We start from the raw sequence: 26955 nt of genomic DNA, 5'->3' as shown, positions 1-26955 counted from the left end.
TTGTGCTCTTTTATCCTGTGTCTCGCCGCTCTCCTTGCGCTCTTTTATCCTGTGTCTCCGCCGCTGTCCTCATGCTCTTTTATCCTGTGCCTCCGCTCTCCTCGTGCTCTTTTATCCTGTGTCTCCGCTCTCCTTGCGCTCTTTTATTCTGTGTCTCCGCTGCTCTCCTTGTGCTCTTTTATCCTGTGTCTCCGCCGCTCTCCTTGCGCTCTTTTATCCTGCGTCTCCGCCGCTGTCCTCACGCTCTTTTATCCTGTGTCTCCGCCGTTCTCCTTGCGCTTTTATCCTGTGACTCCGCCGCTCTCCTCGCGCTCTTTTATCCTGTCTCCGCCGTTCTCCTTGCGCTCTTTTATCCTGTGACTCCGCCGCTCTCCTCGCGCTCTTTTATCCTATGTCTCCGCTCTTCTCGCGCTTTTATCCTGTGTCTCCGCTCTCCTTGCGCTCTTTTATCCTGTGTCTCTGCTCTCCTCGCGCTCTTTTATCCTGTGCCTCCATTCTCCTCATGCTCTTTTATCCTGTGTCTCCATTCTCCTCATGCTCTTTTATCCTTTCTCTGCCACTTTCCTCACGCGCTTTTATCGACTTAGGTAATCATCCAATGCCCTCTGTTATCAAGATGGCGCTGGATGATTAACTAAATAGAAATAATGTGCAGGGTTATGGGGAAAAGGCAGGAGATTGGCACAAAGTTAAAATGCTCAGAGAGCAAGTGCAGACACGACGGGCTGAATGGCCTCCTTCTACACAGTAACAATTCTGTGATTCTGAAAGAAGCCAGACAGTATGAATTGTCTAAAGTGAAACTTAGAATAAAAGAGGAAAGGAGAGGTCATGATTCAGATGGGGAACTTGATTTAACTATAAATCTTCGATTAGTGCTTAAATTTACAGCGGATGGAATTGAAAGATATTTTGAAAAGATAGCAATGAGATTGAATTAGCCAAGAGATGACTGGGCTATAATGTTACAGAGTGTTTTGTTAGGTACAGCAATGAATGCGTATGCAAGCTTATCAGAGCAACAGTCTACAGACTGAGAGATAGTAGAGAAGACCATGTTAAATGCTTATGAGCTTGTCCCTGAAGCTATTCAGTCGAAGTTTAGGACTATAAGGAAGAGACCTCATCAGACTTTTGTACAGTTTGTAAGAGAAAAAGAAATTATCTGGGATCAATGGTTCAGGGCATTAAAATTAGACAAGGCTTTTGAAAATATGAGAGGGGTTACGACTATGGAGGAATTTAGAAATAGCATTCCAGTAAACATCAAGATATATTCAGATGAAAGACAAAGTAAAAAGATCAGGGAAGCTGATGTTTTAGCCAATTTGTATGATATTTCACACAAACAGTTGACTGTAGGAAAAGGGTCAGTTGGAAATCAGCAGGGGACGCAGAGATTTAGAAAACCTAGTGATAGTAAAAGTGTTAGTAATAAGGATCAAGCTGAAGGATGCCAGTCTATTAAAGATGGAAAGGTGGAAAGTAGAGTTGAAGGGAGGAAACTGATGTGTTACCATTGTAATAAGGATGGACATACGAGGTCAAGTTGTTGGAGGTTAAACAGGAAACTGGTTGCAGTGATAGGAATTCAGAAGAGTTGTGTAAGTAAGAGTACCGTGGACTCTGCGATCCAGGGGCAGGACAAACCAGTAGCTTTCGTACAGGTGGAGAAGGAAGAATCAGTGGTAGCTAGAGTAGTGGGAAGGTGTTCATAACCTGCCCAAGGGAGGTCTGAAGGGTAGGTTACAGATATTTTTTAAGATTTTATATGGAAAGGGAAACTATATCCATGTTTACAGGAAAGGGTGTCAAAATTTTAAGGGACATGAGGGCTAGCCAGTCCTTAATGTTATAGGATAGTGTCATCTGTTGTCCAAAAGGATCACTGCAGGAGAGAGTATTAATGGGACTCATGAGGGAGTCAAACCTATTTCATTGTATAAAGTAAATTTAAAAAGTGATTTGAAAACAGCAGAGGTGATTGTTGGGGTAGGAGAGAAATTGCCCATTGCAGGGGTTCAATTTATTCTCAGGAATGATATAGCTGGATCAGAGATATTGACTATGCCTACTGTGGTAGAGCAGCCTGTTGAGACACAAGCAACAGAGGTGTTACAGAAGAAACGTCCTAGATTGTATCCAGATTGTGTGGTGATGAGGTTACAGACTCACGTTTAAACAGCAAGAAGAAGAATCTAGAACACAGGGGGAGGATGCTGAAATTCAATCGAAAAGATTACTCAGGAAGAGAAGATTAGAGAGGCTGAGGCCGAGGTGTTTAGTTCATTGAAGTTAGTGGAGTTGCAGCAGCAGGAGTCAGGCCTGAAGCTGTTATACCAGACAGCTTATTCTGAAACGGAAGCATAATACATTGCAGAGTGTTATTACATTAAGGACAATGTATTGATGAGGAAATGGAGACCACTGCATGTTCCGGCAGATGAAAAATGGGCGATAGTGCACCCAGTAGTGATAGCACCTGGGTACCATAATGAAATTTTGAGAGTGGCTCATGAAATTCCAATGGTTGGACATTTGAGAATTAGGAAAACTCAAGCTAAGCTACAAAAACATTTCTATTGGTCTGGGCTACATAAAGATGTAGTAAAGTTTTCAAACCCGCCACACATGTCAGTTGATAGGAAAACCTCAAGCTGTAATTAAACCTGCACTCTTTAATTCCGATTCCAGTGTTTGAGAAACCTTTTAACAGAGTCCTAATTGATCGTGTAGGGCCCCTCCGTAAAACTAAAAGTGGAGATCAGTACTTGTTGGCAATCATGGATGTGTCCACAAGGTTTCTAGAAGCAAGACCTTTAAGGAAAATTACAGCGAAGGTGATTGGAGAGGAGTTAACCAAATTCTTTACAAGATACGGATTACCAAAAGAAATACAGTCAGATCAGGGTTCCAATTTCATGTCTCAGCTGTTTAAAGAAGTAATGAACAGCCTAGGAACAAAGTAATTTAGGTCATCAGCCTATCATCCTGAATCACAAGGTGCCTTAGAAAGGTGGCATCAGACTTTAAAGACTATGATTAAAGTACATAGACAAGGCTATCCACACGATTGGGATCGAGGGATTCCATTCATGTTGTTTGCTATTAGGGACATCCCTAACGAGTCAACAGGGTTCAGTCCTTATGAGTTAATTTATGGTCATGAAGTAAGGGGACCACTCAAACTGATTCAGGAGAAATTAGCGAGTCAAAGTTCTGAAGTGAATCTCCTGGATTATGCGACAAAATTCAGAGAAAGGTTAAGTAAGGCATGTGAGCTAGCTAAAGATATTTAAAGACATTTAAAGATATCTCAACAAGTGATGAAGGCAAATGCAGATAAAAGGGCAAAGGCTTGTTGTGGCTGGGAAAAAGGTTTTAGTATTGTTGCCAGCTCTAGGCAAACCATTGAAGGCAAAGTTTAGTGGACCTTACCAGATTGAAAAGAGAATGAGTGAAGTAAACTATGTAGTGAATACCCCAGACAGAAGGAAGAGTCAGCCAGTGTGCCATGTCAATATGCTCAAAAAATACTTTGACAGAGAGATTAAATGGGTGGTGATACTGGCAGTTGTAAGTAAGGAGACAGGGGTAGAAATTGAGGATTCTGAAATTGACCTTCCTCTGAGTAAATTGAACAATGAGGAAGTGTTTGAGAATCTAAATGAGATGTTAGGTTACCTTCCAGAAAAGTGTCGGAGTGATTTAAAAGCGCTACTGCAGTCACACAAAGAATTTGTGGAAATAAACCGGAGAAAACAGATTTAGCCATGCAAGATGTTGGTGTGGGGGATTCGGATTCACCCATATAGATTAAATCCGATAAAATTAGCTCAAGTGCGGAAAGGAATTGCATTTATGCTTCAAAGTGGCATCATAGAGCCCAGTCCCAGTAATTGGAATTCTCCCGTTGTAACGGTACCGAAACTGGATGGATCACAAAGACTGTGCGTTGATTACCGAAAAATGAATGCAGTAACAAAAGCAGATTCATATCCTATTCCATGATTGGAGGATTGTACCGAGAAAGTGGGACAGGCAACAAAAATTGACTTGCTGCGAGGATATTGGCAAGTGCCCTTATCTGAAAGGGCAAAAGAGGTGTCAGCTTTTGTGACATCGGATGGTCTATATCAAAGCAAAGTAATGCCTTTTGGTATGAAAAATGCACCAGCACATTTCAGAGGCTAACAAACAAAGCGACGGAGAGACTGAGCAACAGCGCTGCTTATACTGATGACTAATCAGTATTCTGTCAAATGTGGGAGAAACATGTTTACAACATTTAAAGGAAATGTTTGATCAGCTGCAGGGAGGCAATTTTCTTGTAAATTTGGCAAAAAGTGAACGTACGAAAGCGCAAGTCACAAGTTTAGGCCACACTGTCGGACACGGTCAAGCTGCCCCTCGAGACGCGCAAGTAAAAGCTATTGCGGAATTCCCAGCGCCGACAGCAAAACAGGAAGTTTGACACTTCTAGGCATGAGTGGGTTTTGTTGGAAATTCGTGCCAAATTTCAGCAGGGTGGGTGGTCTCTCTGCTGACTGGATCGTTAAAGAAGAACAGAAAATTCCCACGGACGCCGCAGCGCCAAAATGCATTGGACAGCCTGAAAGCTGTACTAACTACTACACCTGTACTATCAGCACCGGATTACACAAAGCAATTTAAGTTGGCCATTGACACCAGCGATGCGAGCGTCGGCCCTGTGTTGCTACAGGAAGACGAACTGGGAATTGAGAAGCTGCTAGGATGTTTCTCACGGAAGTTGAACGTGCATCAGGAGAAGTATTCAACTACAGAGAAAGTGGCTTCGAGTCTGGTGTTAGCTTTGCAGCATCTTGAAGTGCATGCTGCAAGCAATTGTTCTGAGACAACTATACATATTGACCACAATCCTTTGAAGGTTCTGGAGAAGTTTCGAAACAAAAGCGCCAGACTTTTTCGATGGGGTTCTTCCTACAGCTGTTCAATTTACAAATTATACGTGCGGCTGGATGAGAAAATTTCATTACAGACGCATTGTCAAGAGTTTAAAATTCAAAAGGACTTAGATATTGGCAAATAGAGAATGGACTGGAATGAACGCTATTTTTACTTGTATGTATTTTCGTGATTGATGCATGTACACTATAGTGTAATAGCTGTGTTTGTATAGATAAACGTGGTAAGGAATGCGAAATGGGTCGAGAAAATGAAACCATCATTTTGAAATTACGATGGTTCCCTTTTTTGCAAAGGGGGGGGTGAGGATGAGTGTTATTTTCTATATTTTTTTTTAGAGGATTTGTGTTATCCTGTGAAGAAAGCTGTGTGTCTATAAATGATTTGATTAAGCTGGGGAAAAGTCACTACAGACAGATTGTCTGGGAGGTTAAGACATGAAAGGATAGAGATGTTAGGTGTGCATTCGGAATGAGATATTATGGTGGGTTTGAGGTACAAGTTTTTTATATTTGTTTGTGGGATGTGGGCATCGCTGGCTAGGCCCAGCATTTATTGCCCATCCCTACTTGCCCTCGTTCAGAAGTCATTTTTTTAAAGAGTCAACCACATGGCTGTGGGTCTAGAGTCACATATAGGCCAGACCAGGTAAGGACGCAGATTTCCTCACCTAAAGGACATTAGTGAACCAGTTGGGTTTTTAGCACAATCGGCAATGGTTTCATGGTCATCATCAGACTTTTAAGTCCAGCTTTTATTGAATTCAAATTTCACCATCTGCATTACCCTGGATCTCTGGAATACTGGTCTAGTGACAATACCACTACGCCACCAGTTGGATCTAGGATTTGCATTTTTAGATAAGTTGAGAGTTCGGCTGAATATCAAAGGGAAGTCAGAAGTGACGAGAAACAGGTTTGCATCTTACAGAGCTCCACGGGTAAACGGAAGAGGGTATATTACGTTTCACTGACCCGAAAGCAGAGGCAAAATAGAAAGATTTTATATTTGGAAGGATTTGAATTTCAAAGAGATGTGAGAATAATGGAACCTGAGATGAAAGGGGGGAACAAGGTATTTTAGAGTTACTGTGGCAAGCTTAGGTGTTGGCTGTTGGCTGTATGAGGAAGATCTTCTGAAAACAGCTCTAGGCGGGAAGAAGATGCTGGAAAGGTCTTGGGCTGCAAAAGCAGTCTTATTCTAAAGTCTTGGATCTCCACAGCAGAGTGGAAGAGGGATTAAGAGGTTGTGTGGTATGCTTTTATTAAAGCTACAGCAGTTTGCCCTGAGTAATATTACTGGATTTTTATAGTTAAACATCTATAAGGGAATATTGCCTGGAAGCTGCTTGCTTACATGTGGGTCTGACCAAATGGGGAGGCTTTTGGGGAAATATTTTATAAGAGTAATGTATAACTGTAATCTGAGTGCTTAAGTGTTCTTTTCTTCTTGTTAATAAAGCTATTACTTTTGATTTTTAAAATCCCAAGAGTTTTAATGGACTTCTTGCTGCTGGGATCAGTACGTTTTCTTCTCCTTTTCAGAATACAAAAAGGGTATGGCCCTTAAGCCAAGATTCCCTCTGGGGTTTGGCTGGCTCAGCAACTAACATCTGCTGTGGTCATAGCACTTGATATAATACTGTATATATATTATATAATAACACACCATGTGTTACTGGGTATAACACTGTATACATTATACGATAACACACCGTATTTCTGGGTATAACACACTGTATATTATAAAATACGACATGCGTTATTCGGTGTAACACTATATATTATAAAATAACACACCGTGTGTTACTGGGTATAACGCTGTATGTATTATACAATAACACACCGTGCGTCACTGGGTATAACACTATATATATTATATAATACACCGTGGGTATAACGCTTTATATATCATATAATAACACACTGTTACTGGATGTAACACTGTATATATTATATAATAGTGTTTTACTGGGTATAACACTATATATTATCAAACAGCACATTACTGGGTATAACACTATATTATATAACACTGTTACTGGGTAAAACACTATGTATTATATAATAGTGTTTTACTGGGTATAGCACTGTATATATTATATATTAGCATACCACACATTACTGGGTATAGCACTGTATATATTATATAATAACACTGCGTTACTGGGTATAACACTGTATATATTATATAATAATAACACCATGCATTACCGGGTATAACACTGTAAATATTAGATAAATGACAAATTTATTAGAATTGTTTAGGAGGTAACAAGTTGGATAGATAAAGGGGAACCAGTAGTTGTAATATATTTTGATTTCCAAAATGTGTTCAATAAGGTACCACACATAAGGCTACTTAATAAGATAAGAGCCCATGGTATTGGGGGTAGTATATTAGTGTGGATAGAGGACTTGCTAACTAATAGAAGACAGGGAGTTGGGATAAGGGCGGCATTTTCAGGATGGCAACCTGTAACTAGTGGAGTGCCACGGGGATCAGTGCTGGGGTCACAATTATTTACAATATTTATTAATGACTTGGATGAGGGAAATGAATGTACAATTGCCATTTTTGCGGATGACACAAAAATAGGTGGGAAGGCAAGTGATGAGGATGGCACAGAGTCTACAGAGGGTATAGGTGGGTTAAGTGAGTGGGCAAAAATGTGGCAGATGGGATATAATGTGGGAAAGTGTGAGGTTATACACTTTGGCAGAAGAACAGAGGAGCTGAATATTATTTAAATGGATAAAGACTGAAGAAATCTGCAGCACAGAGGGATTTGGGGGTCCTCGTGCATGAATCACAAAAAGCTAACATACAAGTTCAGCAGGTAATAGGGAAGGCAAATGGAATTTTGGCCTTTGTTTCAAAGAGAATGGAGTATAAAAATAGGGAAATCTTGCTAAAACTATACAAGGCACTCGTTAGACCACACCTAGAATACTATGAACGGTTTTCATTCCCTTATCTAAGGAAAGATATACTGGCATTGGAGGCAGTCCAGAGAAGGTTCACTAGGTTGATTCCGGGTATGAAAGAATTTTCTTATGAGGAGACGTTGAGTAGGTTGGGCCTGTACTCATTGGTGTTTAGAAGAATGAGAGGAGACCTTATTGAAACATAAAAGATTCTTAGGGGGCTTGACAGGGTAGATGCTGAGAGGTTGTTTCCCCTTATGGGGGAGTCTAGGACCAGAGGGCATAATCTCAGAGTAAGGGGGTGCCAATTTAAAACAGAGATGAGGAGGAATTTCTTCTCTCAGAGGGTAGTGAATCTGTGGAATTCTTTACTGCAGTGGGCTGTAGAGGCTGGATCGTTAAGTATATTCAAGGCTGAGATAGACAGATTTTTAATCAGTAAGGGAACCGAGGGTTATGGGGTAAAGGCAGGAAAGTGGAGTTGAGGAATATCAGATCAGCCATGATCTCATTTAATGGAGGAGCAGAAGCGATCCCGATGGGCCGAATGGCCTACTTCTGCTCCTACGTCTTATGGTCTTATAATAACACACCGTGCATTACTGGGTATAACACTATATATTATATAATGACACAACGTGCATTACTGGGTATAACACTGTATGTATTATATAATACCACACTGTGTGTTACCGGGTATAACACTGTAAATATTATATAACACCACCATTCATTACTGGGTATAACACTGTAAATATTATATAATAACACACCGTGTGTTCCTGCATATAATACTGTATATATTATATGATAACGCACTGGGTGCTCATGCGTATAATACAATATATTATATAAAAACACCATGTGTTGCTACGTATAACACTGTACATATGATATAATAACACTGTTATTGGGTATAACGCTCATGTGGATATTACAGAATAACACACTGTTGCTGGGTATAACATGCCTGTATATTTTCTATAATAATCATAGTTTCCTTAGTGAATATTGGATAATCATTGCTCCAGTGCTCGTGGGATTCAGTTCGGAATATCAGTCCCAGTAGATCAACATAAATGACTATTTCCGGTTGTAATATATTCTTGGATTTATTAAACACAAAAGGGACTTTTTGAAATGACATTCACAGCTCTGATGAGGGTCCCGGTGGTTTTCATTCACAAATTACTCTCACTCACACCAACCCATTTAAAGCAAATCAAAGTCCAATTAGGACGAAATGTGAATTTCAAATACCCCAGCATGCAGAGCTGGACAAGGGGGGACATTGTGCTTGGTGACGGGGGCAGGGAGGCCTGTAATCCAGTCACGCATTCCGGCACAGAAGAGCAGAGGTTGATGATGGCTGCACAGAGCTGCTGCCGTTCTGCCAAGTGAGGTGATTAAAAAACCAACAACCATTCAACCCCGAATCCGGAGCTCCAGCCAAGCTCCATAACAGAGAGTCATTGACTGAGAGACAGAGAGAGAGAGGCAGAGAGAGAGAGCACGGGTGGGAGGAAGGTGGGGGTCGCTGGATGAGGCGAACAAGTGCTTGCGCCCAGGTCAAATGGAGAAAATGATAGCAGTTTTGAAAGAAAGCCAGGATTTTTTTTATTGCCGGAAGCTTCATTGAATGCATCCTGACCCCCACTCCCATACAAACAACAGGATCTTTCACTTCACCGACTGCATGTACCACACGTTACACAGTGCTAGTTGTTGGGGAATGGGGCTGGGGGTGAGGGAAGGGTCTTCAACCCTCTGGGATTGCCCTGAATTCTACAGGAGTTCAAGATTAATCTCCAGGACCCTGCTTGCGGAGTCACAGAATCTTACAACACAGATGGAGGCCATTCAAGCCCTTGTATCTGTGACAGCTCTTTGAAAGAGCTAGCCAATTGATCCCACTCCCCCCTGTTCTTTCCCCATATCTTGAAAATTTTTCCCCTTCAACTATTACTCCAATTCTGCTTTTGAAAGTTCCTGTTGAATCTGCTTCCACCGCCCTTTCAGGCAGCGCCTTCCAGATCACAACAACTTGCTGTGTGAAAAAAAATTCTCATCTCCCCCTCGGATTCTTTTGCTGATTCTCTTCAATCCGCGTCCCTCTGGTTACCGACCCTCCTGCCAGTGGAAATGGATGATTTACTTTGCACAGCTTATGTTTACTGGGATGTGAATTAAACAGCCTCTTTGACAGACATTTGAAAGAATTACCCAATTGGATAATGAAGAGGTTGCCTGCTTTCCTTCTGGTGTGAGAAGAACAGGCTCTGCAAGGATGGATGTGTCAGGCAGCCAATAGCGGCAGCTTGTGGCAGGGCAACTAGAGGCCACAGATCATGTGATGAAACCTCCAGAAATCCGTCCAGCAGAGTTGGCAACTCTGGTCCTGGGTCGGCGCCGAATTAACCCTTAGCCCCAGCTACAGCATGGTGTATCGGAACATCCCACCCTGCGACCAGACACAGCTACAGCTAAGTGGGTGGCACTCCCGCCTCCGAGACAGAAGGCTGTGGGTTCAAGCCCCACTCCGGGGCTTTGAGGATGTCATCCCAGTGCCAGTACTGAGGGAGTGCTGCCCGGTTGGAAGCACCATCTTTCAGATGAGACGTTCAGCCGAGGGCCTGTCTGCCTTCCCGGGTGCATGTGAAGGATCTCACGGCCACTATTGTGAAGAAAAGCAATGGGTGTTCTACCTGGTGACAATGCTTAACCCGCGAGCAAGAAACAGATCTCATCATTATCGTGTTGCTCTTGTAGGAGCTCGTTGTGCGCAAACTGGCTGCTGTGTTTTCTACATTGCAACAGTTTAAAAAGAACAGCCTTGGGTATAAAATGCCGTGAGGCATCCATGACGAAATGTTTTACAAACGCAAGTCTTTCTCTCCGATGACTGCCGGCAGTGACAGGGCGGAGATCTGTCGTACTCCACCCACATTGCAAAGTTCCTGAGCCAAAGTATCGCAGGAACAAAGCCGCTGGAACTCAGCGACAACCACGTCCACTTGCTTTTCACATTGTTAATGCCTCTTGCCACTGGACACCATCTCCACCGCCTCCCCCCTCCACTCCCAATATTCGCCCTTGCTTACCTCTCCTCTCCATGTGGTGCCAACTCTCACCATCCCAGGAACCCCACCTCTAGAATTCCTCAGCACTCGATGAACCAGCCTGGACGGCAAATGACAGGGAGCGAAGAGTCAAAGGAAGCCCTGATTCTGCCTCCATGTATACTTCCTGGCAAGCGGTGGAGTGAGAGCTACACCAAATGTTGCTCATATAATCCCTTCCTTGTTTGTACTGTAGCGAGCATCCCCACAGTTCAATTCACTTATGGAGACACTGCAACTGATGGGGTACAGTAACACAGCGGTTATATTACTGGACAAAGGCCTGGGCTAATGATCTGGAGGCACAAGTTCAAATCCCACCATGGCAGCTAGGGGATCGAAATACGGTTAATTAAATAATGAAATCTGAAATGAAAAGCTAGCAGTAGTAATGGTTACAACGAGGCTACTGATTTGTCATATATAACCAACTAGCTTCACTAATGCCCCGTAGAGATGGAATCTGCTGTCCTCACCCGGTCTCAGCCTATTTGTGATTCCAGGTGCACAGCAATGTGGCTGACCCTTAAAAACAAACTACAGCACAGGAACAGCTTCAAGCTGTTTACACCTGTAGACTCTCAACATTCAATGTGTCTACTTTCCCATTGCCCTGTTCATGATACAGTCCACTAGCCGCATCTATTTTTGTCATTCGCCCCAAAAAACGTACAAAAACAGTCCTTTCAACCCATCTGCTCTGTGTTTCTGCTCGCCTCCCACTCCCTCTTCATCCACCAGTGTTATCCTTCCATTCCTCCCTCCCTCTCTGGTGTGCTTCCATTTTAAGTGCATCCAATGCTGTTAACCTCAAACCACTGCAAGTGGTAGGGAGAGTTCCACCTTCTCACCGCGCTCTAGGTAAAGAAGCTTGAATTGCGGATGCCCTCCCTGCTAAGGGCAGCCACAAGGACCCCCACTGCCACCCTGGCTGAGGCCAATCAACTCAGGAATCGACACTCGCTAATCTGCCCCAGGCAGGGAACTCATTACACATCCTCTGGGTGGAAGGAGCGGAATTTGCATTTATATAGAACCTTTTTGGCCTGACCGTGCTCTGGAGTTCTTTACCATCAACAAAATGCTTTATATAAGTGCAGCAGCATCTGTGGAGAGGGGCACAGAGTTAAGGTTTCGAGTCCGTATGGACTCGAAACGTTAACTCTGTCTCTCTCTCCACAGATGCTGCCAGATCTGGTGAGCTTTCCAGCATTTCCTGCTTTTGTTTCCAGTTTCCAGCATCGGCAGTATTTTGTTTTAAGTGCATTTGGCAGTTGTTATCTATCCCAGGTGGCAGCCAATTTGAACACAGCAATCTGCCATAAATAGCAGAAAGAAGATCTGCATTTGGCAGCATGGGCTGAGGCAGGAATGTCAGTCAAGATGCCAGGCCCATTCCCTGACCCTCTTCAAAACAGTGGCATGGGATCTTTTATCACCCACCTCTACAGGAAGGTAGGGCCTTGGGTTAATGGCTCATCCAAAAGATTGTACCTCTGACCATGCAGCACTCCATCAGCTCCAGCCTAGGCTATGGAGTCTTGACAGTGGAGTTTGAACCTTCTGGGTTAGAAGATCTGTATTTGGCATTTGAGCCGAAGTTACACTTAGGGAGCGTAACATGGACACTGGCTCAATATCAGTGACTGTCTTTCTCTCTCAACTCAACGGAGGTCTGAGGAGAAGGCCACACGAGAAAAGACATACATTAAGAATTCATAAATTAAAGTTGGGCTTGAAAGAAAAAACTTGGTATTCTCTTGGAAAATCAAACCTCTGGGAAAACCATCACGCAGCAATTTCATCACCAATAAAACACCTCTGAATGTGTTAATAAGTGACGTGCAGAGGTACGAATGAGATGGAGTGTGACTTCAGTCAAACAGATGGGTTTAATTGCTGCAAAATTGCAGGGCCTTACAAAGAATGTTTATCAATTTCTTCTACAGCCTGCCCCACACACCCTGGTTGTTTAAGAGGCCGGACTGCATAATCACAGGAGGCCATTCAGCCCATCGTGTCCATCCATGCCAGCTCTCCGCAAGAGCAATGCACTTAGTGCCACCTTCTCCCTGTAGCCCTGCAAGCTTTACCTTTTCAGATAATGATCCAATTCCCTCTTAAAAGCTTCGAATGACCCTGTCTCCACCTCACTCTCAGGTAACGCATTCCAGATTCTAACCACTCGCTACACAAAAAAAAGTTTCTCCTGATATAAATATTGCTTCTTTTGTCAATCACCTTAAATCTGCGTCCCTCTGGTTCTTGGTCCTTCCACCAATGGGAACAGTTTCTTCCTATCTACTCTGTCCAGACCCCTCATGATTTTGAACACCTCTATCAATTCTCCTCTTAACCTTCTCCAAGGGGAACAGTCCCAACTTCTCCAATTTATCTACCTAACTGAAGTTCCTCATACCTGGAACCACTCTTGTGAATCTTTTCTGCACCCTCTCTAGTGCCTTCACATCCTTCCTAAAGTGTGGTGCCCAGGGCTGGACACGGTGCTCCAGCTGAGGCTGAGCCAGAATTTTATACAGTTTTGTCAAAACTTTGCTTCGCTATATGTAAAGCCCAGAATCCAGTCTGCATTATTAACCATTTTCTCAAGCTGTCTTGCCACCTTCAATGATTTGTGTGCATGTAACCACACCCCCTCCCCACACCCACCCCTCAGGTCCCTCTGCTCCTGTACTCTCCTTTAGAATTGTACCCTCTATTTTATGTTGTTTCTCCAAGTTCTTCCTACCAAAATAAATCACTTCACACTTTGCTGTAACATTTAAAATAGGCAGATTCAGCTGGTTTAGCAGCTCCACTAAGAATAACTTGCATTTATATAGCACCTTTCAAGTAGTAAAACAAACGTCCTGAGGAATTTCAAAGGTAGGTATCAAACAAAATCTGACACCAAGCCACATAGGGGGAATATAAGGGCAGATAAATAAAGTCGGTTTGAAGGAGCAGAGGTAGGGCCTGGAAAGGTTTAGGGAGGGAATTCCAGAGCTTGGAGCCCCCAGGCAGCTAAAGGCACAGCTGCCCAGTGGTGGAGCGATAGTAACCGGGGGTACGCAACAAGAGGTCAGAGTTAAAGGAGCGCAGAGATCTGGGAGGGTTGTATGGGGTTACAGGGATACCAATGGCTAAGGCAATGAAAGGATTCGAAAACAAAGACAAGGCATTGTTGGATCGGACAATGTAGGCCAATGAGCACCGGGAGGGGGGGGGTGGTGTGATGGGTGAACAGGATTTGGTGCAGGTTATTTGCAGGACACCTGAAGCAATTTACAACTACTAAATAAGTGAGGTCAATGCTGTTGTGTCACCAGTATTGTTGTACACAGCAAGATCCAACAAAGAACCACATAATCTGCATTTATTCATGACCAACATTGTCCACAGAACGAGAGAGAGAACTCCAGTGCTCGTTTTCTAATAGCGCCATGGGATCCTTTAGGACTACTTGAGAAAGCTCAGTTTAACGTCTTATCTGAAAGACACCACCCTCTGGCAGTGCAGCACTCCCTCAGTACCGGCACCGGGGGCATCAGACTAGATTTCTGCGCTCAAGTCTCTGGAGCACGGCGACCTTCTGACCCCGAGGCGAGAGTGCAACCCACCGAGCCAAGGATGGCACTTCATCTGGCTCTCAAATGATTCCGTGGTTTCCTTTTTAAGAAGCCGTCCAGGGTCGAAGCTTTTCAGATAAACATTTGGCAAAGACAGAGGTTGCTCGACGCAGCCTTTGCTGGAGTGAGGAAAAAGCGAGGTGAGAATTTCAGCACTTCACTGTGATTGAAGTCTGGTTAACTATTTCATTTTCTGTTTATGGGACTTTGCTGTGTGTAGGATTTCTACAACATTTGCTTCCAACAACACTTGCAAAAAAGGACGGGCACTGAGAATAATTCTAACTATAAGCAGCTATAAGCACACCTGGTGCCTGTAACCTTCCATGTTCTGCCTCAGCGCTCTCTCACAACACAAAATGATAAAATTGGACAAAAAAATTCACTCAACCACCTCCTCCCAAGGCAATTCATAAAAGCTGACATTGCTCCTTCAGCTACCGCAGGACATCCCAAAGCAATTTACAGCTAGTCAGCAAATGAAGGCATTGCTGCTGTGTAACCAAGATAGTTCTAATTTGCACACAGCAAGATCCCACAAGCAGCAATATGTAATAATGGCCAGATAGTCTGCATTTAAGGGATGTTGGCTGGGGGATAAATATTGGCCCCAGGACATTAGGGAAAGCTCCCCTGCTCTTCTTCAGGCAATAGCTGCGGGATATTTTACATCCGCTTGACTGGATGGGCAGGCCTAACACCTCCGACAGCGCAGCACTCCCTCAGTACTGGCACTGAAGTGTCAGTCCAGGTCTTGTGCACGTTCCCAGAGTGGGACTTGAACCCAAGACCCTCGGGTTTCAAGGTAAGTGTGTTACCCACGAAGCCACCTTGTCTTGGCCTAATGAGACACTCCAGTCCCTACAACCTCCCAGAATGTTCCTACAGTTGGGTGAGGCTCGACAGACTGGTTATCGATGAGGTTCTGGCACTGTTTAATTGGGGTGCCAGAGTGCTGGGTTTTACTGGAGGGCTGACCTTTCAACCCAGTGAATCTAAGCTTAAATCCTGCGACGAATGATGGATGGAATTCTCCACTTTTGAGTAGCTATCACACAATCTAATCGGTTTACTGGGTGCCATTGCAACAGGGGCGTAGGGATAAAAAAAAAAGGGGAAATGCAGAGAAACTGTCCCCTCCGGGAGAAAAGTCGGTCATCAGGGGAGACAGATTTGAGGGAACTTGTAAAAGAAGCGATGAAGAGATGAGAGCAGCGAGTTGCTGTGATCTGGAATGTGCTGCCTGAAAGGACAGAGGAAGCAGATTCAACGGGAGCTTTCCGAATGGTTCAGTTTTACTTGGGTTTATTACTGAAACAGAAACATTTGGAGGGATGGGGTGGGAGTGGGACTAATTGGATAGCTCTTTCAGAGTCAGCGCAGGCAGAATGCAGCAACTGGCATCCTCCCGAGCTGGATAACTCTATGGGCTGAATTTTACATCCTGCCGGCCTGACCCGATCGGGTGTGAAATCGGGCGAGGTGACATCGGGCGAGCATCCCAGTGTCATCGCGCACTCGCGCGATATTTCGCTCGGCGGGCAAGCGCAAAATTGGAAAGCACGCCCTCGGACAATTAAGGGGGTAATTAAGCCCATTAACAGAGCAATTGCCTCCGATTTTCCGTGGACCGTCCAACCTGACGCTTGGCGGACGGGGGAATGGGCCGAGCGGCCTTTACATTTTACATCAAACCTCATCCAAGGGCGGGGTGAGATTTCCCTTAGGAAATAAAATAAATATAAATATCTGTGGACGGAACTTTTATCAGCTATTTTGTTTCCAGCTGGTTGATTGTGATGCTTGGACGTTTTTTTGTTTCGCAGCTTTTTAAACCTGGATTTGAGCTTTCTCGGGTCTGCAGCTTCCCTGAGGCAGCCGTCTACCTTCAGGGAGCTCTCTCGCAGAGCTCATCCCCTCCCACAGAAACATCAGTGCCCGTCCTTATCCTACCCCCACCCCGGCAGCGCTGGGCTCTTCACCGCGCGCTTCGCGCTGGCTGTTAATTGGTCAGTCAGTGTGAAATCGCGGTCAGGGACCTGTTTCCCGTCCGCTAATCACGTGCGCCTGCACCACCAAAGGTAAAATTCAGGCCTACGACTCAACAACAACGCGAAACAAGGTGCACAAACAAATCTGCTGAGTGACTCATCGATTAGGGCAGCTCTGTATCTTGATTGGCAAACAGTGTTGGGAATCAATCTCCTGTACTTAGACCTTTGATGGTCATATGTACATAATAAAGTAGCTGCCTTCATTTTCCAACCCCCCCCCACCCCACCCCCTCCGCCCACACACACAGCATCCACTCCCCCCATACACATACACACACAGCTCCCCCTTCCTGATAAGTGGTTCTATCTTATCACCAGAGCTGACTATGCACAAAGAGGTGAGGCCTCTGTGGGGCCAGCCGGCTACTTAAATGGAATACCCAGAACCGCTTCAAGCAGGCTAGGCTGCCCCGAAGCCCAGAGAGCCACCCACATCTCCCACAATCAACGTCATTAACAAAAGGTTATCTGATCCTTTATCTCACTGCTAATCATGGGATCATGCTGTGCACACACCGACTGTCTTTATGTCCTACAATAAACTCCCGCGCTGCTGAAATAATTTAATGAGAGGCCATTATTTTTCATCCTAGTTTTCTTTTTCCATCTCTCAGCAACAAACTGCATTTATTTAACACCTTCTAAAGTGGTTGCAGGCGCATTAGCAAACAGAAACTCACACTTGAGCCTTGTAAGGAGATATTCGGACGGGTGAACAAAATCTTGGTCAAAGAGGTTGGTTACAAATGGTGTCTTAAAGGAGGGGGAGAGAGAGGCGGAGAGGTTTAGGGAGGGAATTCCAGAGTTTAGGGCCCCCAGGCAGCTGAAGGCCCGGCCGCCAATGGTGGTGAGATGGAAATCAGGGGGTGTGCCGGAGGCCGGAATTGGAGGAACCACAGAGATCTCAGGGAGTTGGTTGTGGGGCTTCAGGAGGTTAGAGAGATAATGACAACTTCATGGCAGCTTTGCAGGTGTGAGTCTATTCAACCATATCGAGTTCATCCCTAATCTAATCCCACGCCCCTCCATGAAGCAAACTAGGCAAATGTGTTCAACATCCGGTAAGTGGTAGCGGCGATTCACTCCTGTCTGTTGCTGTACAGGCCACGTGTGTCTGTGTACTCCTGTACATCTACCGTACACACACAAGCAAACGTACCCACTCAAACGCACATACACACGATCAAACACACGCAGCAAAGTGTTAACTCTCCACCTGAGCTGGATTTTCTGCCTTCACACCACCAGATCAGGAGCGGATCGAGTGGTAGGTGTTAATGAGCTGCAAATTGCCAAACTCCACACTGCCTCTCTCTCTGCCGGGGTGCCGTCTGTGTGGGTTCAGCACGAAGTGCCTGCACAGCGCTGGTGCCGCCCGCCTGGCACAGGCTGGAGCGTGCGAGGCCTCACATAAACAGGAGGGGCTTCTAACCCGCCAGCCTGCCTGACCCCACCACCCCCACCTCACGCCCTAAACAACATGAAGCCTGGAAACCCTCCCTGTCCCTGTAACCTTCCCCCAGTCACAGAACCCTCCGAGCTATCTGCGTCCCTCCAATTCTGCCCTCTTTCGCTTCCCCAATTTCCTTTGCCCCGCCATTGGTGGCCATGCCGTCAGTCCAAGGCTCCGGAATTCGCTGCCTGAACCTCTCCGCATCTCTCTCTCTCTCCCCTACATGAGGGCAATCATTAAAACATACCCTTTGTTATTGCTCACCTGTCCTTATTACCTCCTTATGTGGCTCAGTGTCAAACCTTTGTCTGATAATCAACCTGGTGGAGCGCCTTTGGACAGTTTACCACGTTAAGGGCAGTAGACAAAGGGAAGGTGTTGTTGGAAATGGCTGTCCCTCTATTTGGTCTCTGTAGTCCTCACGGTGAACAAAATGGCTGCAGAGACAAGACAGAACTCGCATTTCTGTAGCTCCTTGCACAACCCCAGGGCGCCCCACAGCCCAATGAAGCAACGTTTGAAGCGGAATCACTTTTGCAATGTGGGAAACAGCAGCCAATCTACGCACAGCAAGATCCCACAACCAGCAACACGATATCACAGGACACCTGGTCACGGGGTCACTTTGCTGTAGGGATAAATCGTGGCCCCAGGGCACCAAGAATGTCCCCAGTGCTGTGGGATCGCTGGCTTTTTGGAAACTGTGTACATGTCTGAAGGACCACGCCTGTGTGCCTGTTTGGTAGGGTGCAGGTGCATGTCTGGGTGTGAGGGTAAGAACTCCAGAACAGTGTGGTTAAAGCACCTTGACTCTTGGGAAAGCAAAGCAGAATCTGATTCAGATTAAAAGCCGCTGAATAAATGGACTCTGGATTTGGAGAATAAATTCCTCTTTGCTACCCCTGGTCGAGCGCCCCAGATTCCGACGCCAGGAGGGTGGGCCTGGGGTGAACAAATAAACAACACACAGCAATCAGTCATACACACACAAACAAACACAGACAGACAAGGAGACAGGCACACAGAGACAGGCACACAGAGACAGGGAGACAGACAGGCACACGGTCAAGCACGCATAGACACACACAAGCAAGCACACACAGACAGGCAGACAGGCACACACAAACAGACAGGGAGAAAGACAGGCACACGGACAGGCACACACGCACAAACACACGGACAGGCAGACAGGCACACGGACACAGGCACAGACAAACAAACACACAGACAGGGAGAAAGACAGGCACACGGACAGGCACACACGCACAAACACACGGACAGGCAGACAGGCACACAGACAGGCACAGACACATACAAACACACAGACAGGGAGAAAGACAGGCACACGGACAGGCACGCACGCACAAACACACGGACAGGCAGACAGGCACACAGACAGGCACAGACAAACAAACACACAGATAGGGAGAAAGACAGGGAGATAGGCAGGCACACAGACAGGCACGCACGGACACACACAAGCAAACACACACACAGACAGGCACATGCACAGATATAAAACCCCACACAAATATATAAACACACACAAACACACACATATATTCTTTTTTATATTTATATATATATTTTTATATATATATATATATATATATATATATATATATATATATATATATATATATAAATAAACACTTACAAACACAAAGTTATAAAAGACACACACACACAGTGAAAAACATACACATACAAACTCTTATAGCCACACAGTTCCTGTATGAGCCTTGAAATTCTCGTTGCAACTTCTCCAGTGCCCCTACATTCTATCTGGCCTTGAAACTCTCCTGTAAAGCCCCACATGATGTTGTTTTTCTGCATTAAAGGCAGTTAATGTTCTGGATAAAACAGACTGAATATTTTTGTACCTTCACTAACTGACTTCATATCCCTTTCATAACCAGACCAGACTGAGAACTGTACCCCAAGTGTGATCCAAGCAAGGTTCCATACAAGTTCAACATAACCTCTCCACTTTTCACGACTAATCTTCTAGAACAGCAATCCACTGCAATTTGTAACAGCCCTGTTAACCTGCTCAATGCCAACGCTCGGACATGATGAATGGGACATTGGGTGAGGGGCAGGAGTGATGCTGGTCCCTGTCAGAGAGCTACTGCAGTGAGAGTCTAAAACGATAGTGACGGGAGGCAAAGAAAACACATCCTTGTATTTAAGCAGAGAAGAAATAAATAGAACTCTACTCCGTAGTTCGTTATCCTCAACATCATAACGCACTGGGCAGGTCAACGTGGAGGTGCTGAATGCCCTACCAAATCCAAACTGCGGAGACAGTAAGATCTGGGGCTCAGCATTCAGGATCAAGCCTGAGGAATCAGCTCCTTTCAGCTGAGATGTCACTGAGCCAAACCCAGAGCTAAACTTAGCACTAGTCCAAATATGGTCCTCCAAATAAACCAGCTCCTGCCCGCTCCCTGAAAGAAATCTTTAGTGACAGGGCTCATTACCTCTATCGCCCCACGCCCTGAAACCCACCCCGCCACCCTCCAGAGCCAGTGCAGAGAGGGAAACCTTGAAAAACATCTTAATATCTCACCCTTTTATTTGATGGGACAGTGTCGAGGGAATGTAACTCTGTACCTAACCCTGTGCTGTAACTGTCCTGGGAGTGTTTGATGGGGACAGTGTAGAGGGAGATTTACTCTGTATCTAACCCCGTGCTGTACCTGTCCTGGGAGTGTTTGATGGGGACAGTGTAGAGGGAGCTTTACTCTGTATCTAACCCCGTGCTGTACCTGTCCTGGGAGTGTTTGATGGGGACAGTGTAGAGGGAGCTTTACTCTGTATCTAACCCCGTGCTGGGAGTGTTTGATGGGGATAGTGTAAAGGTGGCTTTACTCTGTATCGAAACCCGTGCTAAATCTATCCTGAGCACAAATGGCAGGACACTAGATGCCTGTGAGGGAAAGTGTTCCACTGAGCACGAACACCCCTCACCTCTCTTTGTTCATTCATTTAAGAAGGGAGCTAAATTGTGCCGGCCCCTCCCTGGTTGCTGTTTGCTGGTCCTGACCACGAGGAGTTGGGAGTGAGGTTTCTTAACACTTGGAAATGTCCTTCCAGGAACAGCCACCGCCCTGCAAGCTGCCCTTCGCTCTCCATTCCTGCCAAGTGGAGCCTCTGTCTTTATCTTATGTCGAGCAGGAGAAGAGATTTCAACGAACCACCAAAAGCTTCTAAGAAGTGCTCGGTAACCATTAACCATAAACATGTCCACCAACAGAGAATAAGACTTTCATAAATGCAATGTATTTCACAACAGCGTGACACCCCAAACACTATGCAGCCAACGAAAGACTCTTATGAAGTGCAGACATTGTTCTGATGTACAAAACACAGCAATTTGCACACAGCAAGACCCCACAAACAGCAGAACGAGATAAACAGCCAGATAACCTGATTTTATTTACAATTATGTTGGCCGAGGGATGAATGCTGACCGAGGATTCTGGGTAGAATGCCCTACGCTTCTTTGAAATGCTGACCACTGCATCATACATCCATTCAACAGGCAGTTTCATGTCACACATGATGTCACACCTCTGACAGAGTGGGGCTCCATCAAGTGCTGCACTGGGAGCATGAACCTGAACAGGACTTAGGCCCACGGCCTTCTGACTCCAAGTAGGGAGATTGCTACCAATACTAAAATAGATTGCCTGGTCATCATCTCATGGCTGATTGTGTGATCCTACTGTGTGCAAGAAGGCTACATTACAATTGTGACTATACTTCAACGAGTACTTCACTGGTTGCAGTAGTGCACTTTGAGACAGCCTGAGGTTGTGAAAGGGGTTTGCGCAAAGTGTGTGCCTTTAATCATATAAACTGAAAGGGGGTGAACTCAGGGCCTGACAGATTGGTGCCAATGGACATACATCCTCCATCAGAAAGCCTTTAGCTCAGTGCTTAGCATTTCTGCCTCTGGCTCAGAAGATTCCGGATTCAAGCCCTGCCTCAGACAGTCAGGAAACCAGCCCTACAGCTCTGAATTCTGCACGTTAGGGGGATACTCACATCCAGTGGGTGCTGGTGAATCCCCTCTCCTCTCGGCACAGGCTGTGGAAGCCCACAAAATCCTCCAGCTGCAAAGGGCTGCTGGTAGAAAGATGGTTAGGGCCAGGGAAGGAGCGATCAGGCTGTGACTTTTAATAGGCCAGTAAATCCTTCCACTATTTACACTGCCCTCCGCGGAGTGGGTAGGGATAAAAGCTTGCCTTCCCATCACTCTGCACTAACCCCAATGGAAAGCTGTGCGCGCGTCAGGCCACTGCAGGAGTGAACTCGGCTGTGATGCCTTCTGCAGTGAAATAGCCAGCCGGCACTCAGTATCTCTGTCCCGCGTTTACGAATAGTAGTTTTGTGCCAGTGGAACTGAGAGTTAGCTTTATCAGCTGAATGTATCAGTGAGAGGAGGACAAAGAAAATAACAAGAAATACGAGGCCCGACAAGGCGCTGTCTGCCTAAAGTCAACATCAAAGGGTCTGCATTTACTGGAGAGAAGGAGAAAGACTGAGAGGCAGACATGCCACAAGAGGTAGCAAGAGAGGTGAGAGACACTGAGATGGGGCCCAGACAGTGGGAGAGGGACAGACAGGGAGAGAAGAGAGGCGCAACTGTGAAGCGACTGAGGACACAATGCAGTGATAACTCAAGGGTCTAAATGGAGCACACCAGGCCTTCTCATTCGGCACAACTGACCTACACAAACCCCACACCTCCCACAGAACTGGCGGGTCACCGTGACAGGAACAAGAGTATGATGCCAAGAGCGAGCGAGCGAGCCTGCCTCAAAATACAGGTCAAGTCGGCACTGGACCAGGCCGAAGAAAAGACGCAAGACCACCTCAACCTCACAGCACCTTGAGCCTTAGGGTCAGCCACACAGTGTTGGGACTGGAGTCACGTGAAGGTCAGACTGGGTAAAAGCGTCAGGATCCCCTCTCATGAATGACCACAGCTGGAGCAGTGTCCCCAATTCTGGGCATCGGCACTTGAAGGCTATACTGGCCTTGTAGGGTTGATTTATCTGAACAATACCCAGACACCAAGAGCGAGAAAAGATTACACAAACCAGGGTTGTACTCACTGGAACCTAGAAGGTTAAGGGGTCATTTGTTCGAAGCTTTCAAGATATTAACTACACTTAGGGTAGATTGAGAGGAACTCATTCCACCGGTTGGGGAGCCTAGCACGAGAGGTCAGAGACTAAGAATTACAGCGTCACCTTTCAGTAGTGAAATTAAGCAATATTTCTACAGCAAAGGGTGTTAGAAGTTTGAAACTCTCTTCGGTAAAGGAAAACTGACACTGGATGAATTATTAATTCTAAGGGTGAGACTAATAATACCTTTGGTTAACAAAAATCTAAGGGATATGGGGAAAAGGCAGGTACATGGATTAGGGCACAGATCTCACAAAATGGCAGAATGTGACTGTACCGCACACAACGGTCCAGTCACTTGACTGTTTGCTCATACCTACAGGATTCCCAGTCCAGGAGAAACCACTCTCTGTTACTGTCAAACTTGCTACTCGGCAGATGTGGAAACTCCCTCCTTCAAGAAGGAAGCCCTTCGAAAATAAACGCTCCAGTCGGGAATCCCACGGGATGAAACGGAACCCTCGTCTCACAAGCCCAACTCGATATTACTCGACGGCCTCTTCAGTGCAGGGTGAAGTCAGGTGGGTTGTAAAACCAACACTGCCCTCGATGCCATCAGTTCCCCCTCACTCGCCCACAAGAAGGGCAGGTTACTTTAAAATGGCGCCTGCTCGAATGTCTAACTGAGACTTGGCAGCAGGTTGTTAGGCACAGTCCACAAAGGGCCCATTCCAAACAAAACACTTCACAGCTGGAATGTGGTGCGTTTCTCAGGACTGAAGTTAATCTAGTGGGAGGATGTTTTTATCCTGGATCCCACTTTTATTTTTTTGCTAACTTGGGAAAAAAAAAACGTTGTCTCCGTGCAGAGAATAAACAGGGCACCCGTTACCTTAAATAACTTTATAAATCATTGGTTAGTCCACAGCTAGCGGCCTGTGTCCAATTCTGGGCACCACATTTTAGGAGGGATGTCAAGGCCTTGGAGAGAGTGCGGAGATTTACTGGAATGAGGAACATCAGTTAAGTGGAGAGGATCGAGAAGCTGGGATTGTTCTTCGAGCTGCTTTTGAAGCGTAGTCACTGCGGTAATGTAGGAAACACGGCAGCCAATTTGCACACAGCAAGATCCCACAAACTGCAATGTGATGGGGACTAGATAATCTTATTTATAAAAAAAAAAGGAACTTGGTTGAGAGGTAAACCTCAACCAGTGCATGAGGGAGAACTCCTGTGCTCGTCTTTAAATTAGTGCCGCAGTATCTTTTACATCCGGCCGAGAGGACAGACAGGGCCTAAGTCTCAGCTGAAAGGCAACGCCTTTGAGAGTGCAGCACTCCATCAGTACAGGCTCAGGGAGTGCCGGCCTGGGATTTTATGTTCAAGTATCTGGAGTGGAATTTAAACCCACAACCTTTCGAATGAGAGGAAGAGTGCGACCCACTGAGCCATAGTTAACAATTATATTTCTAATTTATTCTTTGTCCTTCTAATAATCCTATTAGATTCGTACAAGAGATCTCACAAGCTGGCTGTCTATACATAGGAGTCCAGGGTATGGATACATACAATTTTACTTACTGTGTGACGCATAAGAAACCAGCTAATGACTTGATTAATATCGTGGCTGATTTTGTGGCCTTTAATCCTTCGGGATATTCTATGCCAATTCAAGTCGTCTGCCACAAGTGCTGTCAAACACTATACTGGGAGTGATGTGGGGCGTGGAAAGGTGCGCATTCTCAGTATCTTTCTCACATACTCTCTGAGGCATACATGTGCTCTCTCGCCCACGCTCTCCCACGCATACAGGTGCTCTCTCTTTCACACCCACTCCATCCCTTGCTCGCTCTCGCATGCACACACTCCCTCCCTCTTTCCCCCTCCCTCCCTCTCTCTCTCACGCTCAGGCTGCCCTCCTCTCTCGTACATTCAGTCCCCCTCTCTCTCTCACGCACATGCGCGCTCCCCCTCACTTGTATGTGCATGTGCTCCCTTCTCTCTCTCTCACTCTCTCGCGCATGTATGTTTCCCTTCACTCGTATCCACACACGCTCTCTCTCGCAAACGCTTGTGCTCTCTTGCACACGCGCTCCTCTGTCGTGTGCGCACTCTTTCTCTTTCCATCTCTCTCTTCCATGCCTACTCCCCCTTCCCCACGCGCCAGCGAGATCAAGTGTGCGCAACTGGGAGAGAGCGTGTGCAAGAGCCACACAGAGCTTCATGGAGGGATTTCCAGAGTTGAGGGCCTAGACAGCTGAATGTACAGCCACCAATGGAGTGAAGGAAATGGGGGTCAATTATTTTTGTCTGATCAAACACCCAATTACTCTTTAACTGACCCAAGAAGACACAACAATTACACCACGGTCTTAAAGAGTACACACTGATTTATGTACTGCTCCACTTCAGCAGCAGGATACTACACTGCATGTTACATGAAGCCCTCATAATGCCAGCAGAGGTTTCAAGCAATGCCACAGGTCAGCCGCTGGGTCCCTCAATCACAATCATGTGGGATTGGGTAATTTTTCCAAATGCTCTTTCTCCTTTACTGTTCTCTGAAGATAGCCATCTAGAATCAACAGGGCCGAATGTTTCTCAGTCCTTTCAAATGGTGACCGATTTATTGAGTTACCGATAATCGGCTGATTATCTAACAAGGCCACGCGCTCCTGTTTGATTGTAGGTTTGTGGTGTTGTGCAATACTCAGCGTGTCTCTGTACGTTCCTAATGATGACGATGCACCTTTACATTCATACCGACTCACTCAGCTCTCTCCATCTCTTTCTCCCACAGTTGCTCTGTCTTCTCTTGCCTGCCCCCAACCCTCCCGCTCACCACCCCAGCATCAATGTTCTTTCATTTTGTCTTTGTCTTTCTCCATCCCCTATTTTCCCCCTTTGCCTCTTTCTCTCTCTCTCTCCACATCAATCAGTGTCTCTTTCTTGCTGATAGCCCTTCTCCATGGTCTCCCTTGTCTACTTCTGCATACCTGCCTCTTTCTACCAATCTGCCTTTTGCACTCTCTCTCCCTGGTCTGCCTCTCTCTTGCACTGGCTGTCTCTCAATAGCAGGGCTTTTATGTTGCTCTCTCTCACATTGGCTCTGAAATTACTACAATAGCAGAGAACCCCAATAGACTAAACTTATTTCCATTCACTACAACTGCATAGGTTATTCATGGAATAAGCTTTTCACTCACTTATACTATACACAATCCCAAAGAATCAAACTCCTTCCCATTCACTCTCATTGTACGTAATCCCAATGGATCAAACCACTTCCCATTCACTTCTTATGGCACCAAGAGCAAAAGCAGATCATCTTAAAATTTGACTAAGTGCTGCCTGTACAATCGTGCTGTGCATAACAACAGTGACCGTACTTCAAGATGAAACTCATTGGCCGCGAAGCACTCTGGGTGTCCTGAGGATGTAAAGCAATGTGGACATTTCGAACCGAGAAAGGACAAAGACCCATCCAGTTTGCTGCTGATTCTCTGGCAATCACCATCATCCAACGATAATGGAGTTAGTGACCAATCACTGTGATCGATCCCGATCAAGGAGTCCACAATGGAGCCAGACTGGAGGGGAGGGAAACCCGTGGTGGAGACATTGAAAAACTAGAGATCCAGCGTCACCAAATTCTCCCAAGCAGGCGACTCTCACCCCTCATCGT

At 45.7% G+C, this 26955-nt stretch overlaps 1 protein-coding gene across 3 annotated transcripts in view; it reads right to left on the bottom strand.

Annotated features, from left to right (window-relative positions):
- Positions 1-26955, bottom strand: part of LOC121274146 (insulin receptor substrate 1-like) — an 89740-nt gene that overhangs the window by 35979 nt on the left and 26806 nt on the right. Inside the window, exon 4 of one of the 3 annotated variants that reach the window (XM_041181324.1) lies at positions 9830-11054. The exons of the other annotated variants lie outside the window; for them this stretch is intronic. The gene's annotated coding sequence lies outside the window, so the exon portion shown is untranslated. Of the gene's footprint in view, positions 1-9829; positions 11055-26955 lie in introns of those variants that run through there. 3 annotated transcript variants of the gene reach the window in all.

Source organism: Carcharodon carcharias (genome assembly GCF_017639515.1).
Source record: "Carcharodon carcharias isolate sCarCar2 chromosome 33 unlocalized genomic scaffold, sCarCar2.pri SUPER_33_unloc_1, whole genome shotgun sequence".
Lineage (NCBI taxonomy): Eukaryota > Metazoa > Chordata > Chondrichthyes > Lamniformes > Lamnidae > Carcharodon > Carcharodon carcharias.
Note: the sequence above shows the minus strand (reverse complement) of the source record. Positions and strands in the feature narration are given on the sequence as shown.